The sequence below is a fragment of the Pteropus alecto genome, unplaced genomic scaffold, assembly GCF_000325575.1.
Source record: "Pteropus alecto unplaced genomic scaffold, ASM32557v1 scaffold49, whole genome shotgun sequence".
Classification (NCBI taxonomy): Eukaryota; Metazoa; Chordata; class Mammalia; order Chiroptera; family Pteropodidae; genus Pteropus; species Pteropus alecto.
This window is the reverse complement of record NW_006443131.1, coordinates 1,247,385-1,255,026: the sequence shown is the minus strand read 5'-3', so window position 1 is coordinate 1,255,026 and position 7,642 is coordinate 1,247,385.

Genomic DNA, 7,642 nt, shown 5'->3' with positions numbered 1-7,642 from the left:
TTTTGGTTGGAGATCATTGCCTCCTGACAAACTTTTTTTCAGCGTACTGTCATTTTTATTTTACATAAGTGATCTGACGCGACATTCTTTCACGTGGAGGCTAATGTGATGAGCCCCTGGAGAGAAAAAGCCATACTTAATTTTCCCAGGCCACGTATGTAAGTAACAGCAGTATTTTGCACGGCGCTGCAGTGGCGGTGGTCTTCAGGAGAAATGGAGGTCTGGGGTTTGTCCACCCACCCAGAAAATGGGCAGTTCCCTAATACGGCCTTTTTGTATTTTCACACCAGAGTGTAAGACAAAAAAGACTCCCCCTCCTCTGCCTCAGCCGTGAAATTAGGCCAGGTCGCAGTGTACGCGTCACTTCCTCCGAGAAGCCTTCCCTGACCACCGCAGCTGCAGCGTGGGTTAAGGCCCCGCAGGACCCGTCTCCCTCATTACAGCCCTCTGCAGTGTGCTCGCCTGTCTGTTCGCTTACACTCCCCCAGAGGGAGCACCGCCCCAGAGCTGCGGCTTTACCGCTTTAGCCTGTTCCACCATGTTCCCAGTACCCTGCACAGTGCCGACACACAGTAGGTGCTCAATACATACATGTTGACTGAAGGAAGGCTCTGCCTTTCCCAAATCGCCATTCAAGGGTCTATGTCCCTGGGGCTGCTGCCCCTTCTTGGGTCTATGCCCCTTCTTGGGCGTGTCCCTGGGCTGCTGCCCCTTCAAGGGTCTATGCCCCTTCTTGGGCGTGCTCATCCTAAGCCTCTGGCCCCCGCTGCTCACCCCCTCCCACCGATAACAGGAGGACGTGCTGAGACTGCGCCCCCCGCCCCCGTCTGCCCTTGTCCTCAGAGGCGTGCGCCCGTAGTATGTGCCAGTCGGCGGCCCACTCGTCCTGTCTGTTCAGCCAATCAGAACAGCGATAATCACGGGGAGGCGCCAGCCTCTACGTCAGTTGTTTGGAATACTCATAGGAGTCCCACAGAGGGGGCGTTATTACTCCTCTGGAGAAGGGGACAGACTCCGAGGGCACAGGTACTTGCCCAGGGTCACCCAGGAGAAATGCAGAATGGATAGATGGATGGATGAATGAATGAATGAATGAATGGACCACGCGTGTCCTAATGACTGGTGCTCGGTGACTTTTGCCCTCTGTTCCCTGAGACACTGGAGAGAGAGCTCAGTGGGATTAAAGCTGAGTGGCTTTGGGGGTTCTTGAGCCAAAAGAATGAGTGAGGAGTCGGGAGGAGGTGACCCTGACAAAGAGTATCCCCAAGCAAACCCGAATTACTCAGTAACACAAGCCCTGGCCCCCATGGACCACCCGGCCAGGCTGGGCTAGGGCAGGCAGCAGACATGGTTCCTCTTGGCCACCCTCAGACACCCAGCAGGACACAGCTGGAAACGAGCGGGAGGGTCAAAGACTGGACGGATGCCAGACCTGGCAGCATGGGAGCTGGTGGCAGAGCCTGAGAGGAAGTCTGGGTGGAGGTCTGGGTGAGAGGTGAGGTCCCCAATTCCATGAGAGCTCCCAGGGCCAGGAGAGGCAGGACGGGGGCCTAGGGCCTGTCATCACTTGGTGACTCAAAAGAAAACCATGGACTGAGCTACTCTGTATGGGTGGTGGGCCCGGGGAGCCCTCGCAGGTGGAGGCCCGCCACCAAAGCCCTCAGCGGCGGAGGGTGGGCCAGGGGCCCTCAGAAGTGGAGGACTGTCTGGGTCTTGCTCTCTGCCGGGCTGGGGGGAATACCAGCTGGTACCCACTAGTTGTTAAAATATCAAGATCCTCCCATACGGCTGGCAGCTGTCCCTGCCCATTCCTGAGAAGGGGCGAGTCCACTCCCAGGGGGAGCCCCGCTCCACATCTGCTCTGGGGAGTGGCTGGCCCCTGGGCCACACCTCCTGGGAATGGCAAGTCTTCCTTGGGGCAGGGGTCTGGGACATCTTTGCAAACAGCCACAAGCCCCTCCCACACATCAGCCCCCTCAGACTGGGAGGGGACAGCAGAGCAGCGACTGGCCTTCTGCCTTTCTTCTCTGAAGCCCCGTGTGGCCTGCAGGTGCCACTGGTTGTGCCAGGCCCTCCACCTGTCCAGAGCCCCCCAGTGGGTAGAGGCCACGCGCACCCCTAGCCCAGTTCCTGGACTTGCTGGACGCTGGCCCAGCCACGCTTCTGTCCCTGCTGGTCCCCTCCTTGAAAGGGCCCTCTTCTTCTCCTGCCCAATTTCTGGTCGCCCTTCTAGACCGCCTGTGACATTACTTCACAGGAAGACATTCTCCATCTCCGCGGCCTCCCTCATCCCCACTCCTGTGGGGCCCGCAGCCTCCCCGCAGGCCGCCAGCCTCGGTGCTTCCCGGGGCCACCATTTACCTCAATGGCAACTAAATTCCCTCCTAGCAGCTTGTCTCCCGACCGGACAGGGGCTCCTGGAAACGGGTCCACGGCTCTACCTCCGAAGCCTGGCTCCCAGCGGTGGCCACGGCGTCCCTCATGCCGCAGGCTTCTGGTACTCGTGGGTCGCACCTTCCTCCTGGCCGTTCAGTGTTCCACGCTCGTCCAGGCCTCCTGCACTCCCTTCTCAGCGGCCACATCCATGTGGGCGTGGAGAGGTGGGCAGTGCTGGCCTCCTCACTCCTGGCAGGCTCCTGGCCCTCGGCTGGTTGCTCCTGGGTGCCCTGCCTGCTCTGCCTGCCTGGTTTCTCCTCCTGACCTGGACCCACACGCTCGGCCACACCCGCTTTCTTAGGCCCTTATTCCGCGAGAGCTGCTGGGGAGGGCGCATGGCTTCATGTAAGGGAGGGTTCCGAGGGGCTCCTGGGTCAAGATCTGGTTCTTTCACCTGTCGCAGGCTTTGTTCCTGAGTCCCAGAACCTCTCTGAGACGGGTTTCCTCGTCTACAAAAAGGCGAGGTGACCCCCCTTCCCCAGCCACCAGGGAAGGGCTTTGACTCGTGGGAGGCTCCTTCCCCAGCCCCCACACCTCCCAGGGCTCCCCAAGTCTGCAGCCCCCTCTCACCCTCCCGTCCCGACTTCCAGCAGGACCAACGCTGACTTCAGTGCTGGGGCTCCGCTCGTCTCCTCGGTGCTGTCCTGGGCGAGACCGGGCCGGCCCGGCTGCTGCTCATGGCCCTGCTGGAGGTGGCACTGTTCTGCGCCAACGAGCCGGTGCTCCTCGGTCTCCTGGGCGTGCGTCTGGGTGGGGATGGGCGAGGGCTGGCTTGGGGTGGGGCCCGGAGCCCTTTCCCTAGGAGCACCAGGGGCAGGCCTGATTGGAGCAAAGGCCCGGAGACGGGAGTCCGCCTGACGGGCTCCCCAGGCCCGTTGGCCACGGCCCTGTGCACCGCCCCGTGTCCCCACCACGCACTGCCACGTCTCAGGCCGTGCACCAGCTCTTCCGGCTGTGTGTCACACTGACATTTGCCTCTGTGGGCAGGGGCCTTGGAGGTGAGAGACCTTGGCTGGGGGTAGGGGGCTGGCAGGGGCGCCAGGGAGGGCCGAAGACAGAGGAAGGTGCTCTCTGGAGGAAGGGCCATTGGATGCCATGCTCGACACTCATTCACACAGACATTTACTGAGCACCTGCTTTGTGCCAGGTGCAGGTGGGGCTGCGGAGTTCAGGTGAGGAGGGGCAAGTGGATGCCCAGGGAGGGTGGGGCGCTGACCAGGGGCTGACCAGGGGCTGAGCGCGGTGTCTCAGGATCTGTGGCTTCCCTGCACTGCCCCGTCTGCCCACCAGAGGGCAGTCCAATGTCAGGCCAAGGCCCTGAAGGGGCTGCTGAGCGGGCCACCTGGGGCCTGACCACTGACCGCCAGCCTGCAGAGCAAAAGCTTCAACAGAGGCAGACTGCCCATTGATGCCAGGCCAGGCAGTCCGCCCCGATGTCCGGCCTTTGTCCTTCTGGCTTTCAAAATAAAACCTGTGGTTCAGTATCTTCTCCCTCGGGCTCTCTACTCGAGATTTTCATTCTCAAACAAGGTTCAATTCATCCATCTAATTACTAATTTATTCGACAAACACTTTCTGCACCCCTCCTGGGTAGGAGGCCACAGAAATCTGGTTCAGCTATGGTTCGTGACAGAACCCCTGTGCGGTCCTTTGGCAGCTGTGCAAACCCCGAGTGAGTTCTTTAACTTCGCCGAGCCTTGGTTCCTTCTCTGAAATGTCGGGGTCACATCCACCTCTAGGCTCGCTGTGAGTATTCAGGAAGGCAATGCTTGTTGAGGGCTTTGCATGGGGCCCGGCATACAACAGGTGCTCGACAGGTACAGGTGTGACTTGCCTGGGCATCCCACTGACCCTGGGCCTCCCGGCCAGCCCCTCCGTGCCCTGTCGCCCTGGGTGCCGACCTCCCCTGTGGGGGCAGCCGGGAGCCCTATGCGTCCTCCGCTACCACCACCAGGGCTCCTCCTGTGGCCACCCTTCCTGGGGCCCCGGCAGACTCCCAGTGTTACAGGGGCCAGGTGTACTGGGAGGTGAGGCCGCGCTGCAGCCCCCAGGACCACCGGGCCCTCGCACCGTCCCCTGGGCCTCTGTCCCTCCTTGCCTGCTCGTTCTCTGCTGGGGTGCACCCCTGAGTGGTGGCCTCCAGCCCCCTGGAGCTGCCCCTTCACCTGCTCCCCCATCCCTGTCCCCCTGGTGCCTGGGCACACGAGGATGAAGCCCAGGGACCTCTGAGGACGGAGGAACAGACACTCACGCTGAAGTCGCTTCCAGCCCTGAGAGGACACTGTCCTCTTAGAAGGTGGTGACTGGCAGCCACTGGGAAATCCTTTTCTAGCTCCCATGCGTCCTGCTGCGGGAAGTCACTGGCCCGGAGCCCTTTCCCTAGGAGCACCAGGGGCAGGGAAGAACCTCCGGCAGCCTCATCACCACCCGCCCGCCACGGCCTGCACAGGTGGCACTGAGTGACTGCTGGCCCACGGGTCCAATGTCACACAGTCAGTGTGAGCCAGAGTGGTAAACACACCATCACCAAGGACCCTGACTGCTTTTGTGTGTGCACTGGGGAGCTGAGATGTTCCAAGTCACACGTTAGAACCTCAGGCAGGAGGTTCTAACCTCCTTGGGTGGGAGAGCCCTCCAGGATGCTCGTCCCACCAGCTGGGCGCCCATCCTGGCCTTGCCTGCCTGTAGAGACGGGGAGCTCGCGTCCCCCCAGGAAGCCTGCATCCCCTGTCGGATGGCTCGGATGGCCCGGATGGCCGGACAGCTCCTCCCACCCCAGAACTGCTGCTGCTCTGACCCTCAGTGTGGGTGGCTTCTGAGCTGAGTAGGGAGAGGGCCCCCGTAGGGCCTCAGAGGGGCACAAGGACTTCTTTGCCACTGACTCCTCAGCTGGAGGCAGCCGGCCTCCGGGCACCACCGTATGTCTCTGTCCTGAGCCTGAAGGGTGGACAGACAGGCAGTGGATGCTGTTGCCTTGCAGAGGGTTGCGGAAGACCCTGGGCCTCCCACGGCATTGAGTCCTGTGACCAGCAGAGGGCACTCCAGACCCAGCAGAGGAAGACGAGGCTCAGGCCCTCCGACCTCCGTAGGGGATGGAAGTCCTTCCTGCAACCTCACCACCTTCCGGTCTGCTCCAGCGCCAGCCCCCACGCCGCCCCCCGTCCCTGGTGCCAGGGCCTTCAGGGCTCATCCAGCAGAGAACCCGTCCCTTCAGGAGACCGAGCTCCATTCCTGCCCTGAAGGACGGATCCCCTCTGTCCTCTGCCCTCCCCTGGACTCCTGGCGGGAGCTGGGCATGACTACAGACCTCTCTCTCCCTCAAGACTGGGACCCCCGCAGACCCAGGGACCGGAGGAGGCAGTGTGTGTATGTGAGGGGGGGTTCCTGGGGCCTGGCCCTGGGACCGGGCAGAAGCTGCCCCACCAGGCCCCACCCTCCCTGTGGCCGAGAGACTGAGTTTGGCCAAACCCAGAGCTGGGGGGAGAGGGGCAAGGAGAGAGGCTGAGGGACAAGCGCTGTGTGGGAACCGTCCCTGCCCACAGCCCGGCTCTGCTCTCGCTTCAGCCCCCTCCTCGGCCCCTCCTTCCTCCGCAGCACCCCCGCCCGGTGCTGGCCGGGGAGACCCCAGTGCTGAGGCGGAAGGCTGACAGCTGACATTGCAAGGAGGCTCCCTGCCCATGGCCCCTGCCCCAGCCCCGCTGACCTGCTGGGCCCAAATCTCCCCCCAGCCCCAGGCAGCCCTCAGGAGGGCGGCAAGGGGGGGGCACCCAGGAGAGGGTGAGACCCTGCCTGCCCCAGCTCTGTGCTGGGGAAACTGTCAGCGCCCACTCCCTCAAGCCACCAGCATTTCCCTGACACCGCCTTCCACTGCTGGTTCCTCCTGGACCACACCAACTCTCCTCCAGGCCCGAGAAAAGGGGCTGCTCCGGCCCCGGCAGGTCTCTGCCCCTTCTCAATCCAGGGAGGCTTCCTGGAGAAGGGCAACTGAGCCCTCTCTGGGGCAGGGCGATTGCCAAGGGAGGAAAGGCCACAGGTCCCAGGATGGCCCACCAAGAGGTCCCTGAGGAAGGACAGACTGGGTGGCCGCTGCCCAACAAGAGATGGCCCCACACTTCCTATAGCCAGGCAGTTCCGAGCTCTGTCACCCCCATGAGGCCTCCTGTGGCCTGAGGGACACTCAGGGGACGCTTTGTCCAGGGCCACCCTCGCCCCAAACAGGCCCTTGGCTTTCCACTCTGCATTTCCTTTTCCTCCTGCCCCAACTTCGCCCTCATGCCCAGCACGCTGGCGGGCCAGCCACAGACTATTCTGTTGGCTGGACGGTGTCATCGCCCGTGGTCCGGGTAGGCGGTGACCTCCCCCCATGGCATCCAGCCAGGGAGCTCAGAGGGCAGCAAAGCTGGGTGCCCCCGGAGCGCCCTGCCGAGCCGGGCCAGGCTGCTCCTCGCCTTCTCTGCAGCCCCTGGCTCGGTGCCACTGGTCCCCAACATGGTGGCCCCTCCATTCAGGCTGGTGGAGGAGACGGCAGTGATGGGAGCCGAGGGGGCTCCTTCCTCACCCCGTGGGGACAATGAGGCCTCTGCCTCTCAGACACAGGCCCTCTGGTCACCACCATCATTCCTCCCCGTGCAGGACGATTGGACACTTGCCCACTCACGAACTCCATCTGTCCAGCCCCAATGCCTGAGCTCTGGGGACAATGATGGACGAGGACACTGGCCATGCTCGCCTCCCAGGGCCCCACCAATGGGGGGAGACCGGCTGCACTGGGGGCCGTGTGGATCCAGCAGGGCCAGAGGCACTGGCGTGGCACAAGTGTGTGTGGGTGACAGCACCTGCTCAGACAGACAGCTGGATGGGGGCCCAAGGTCTCCCGGGGGCCTCAGGGTGCTTCTGTGCCTGTGCGGCCAGAGCCTCCTGGGCCAGGAGCTGGGAGCTGTGACCCCTGGAAGACCTGTGCTCCGGGCCGGGCCTGGGAAAAGCCAGGGACCCGCCCCCACCATTGGGATTCCCGTCACAGCGCGCGGCGGCCCCAGCGGGCGGAGGAATTAGACACGGCGTGGGTGTCCCAAGTGGGGGGCGGCGGCTGTCTCGGGGCAGACAAACCCGGCGCCGCGTCCCCCCACCTCGCCCCGATATTTCTCTCCCACCCGCCGCCTCCCGGCTCTGCACCCCTCCCCTTTGTCCGGCCCGCCCCCCGCAGCCG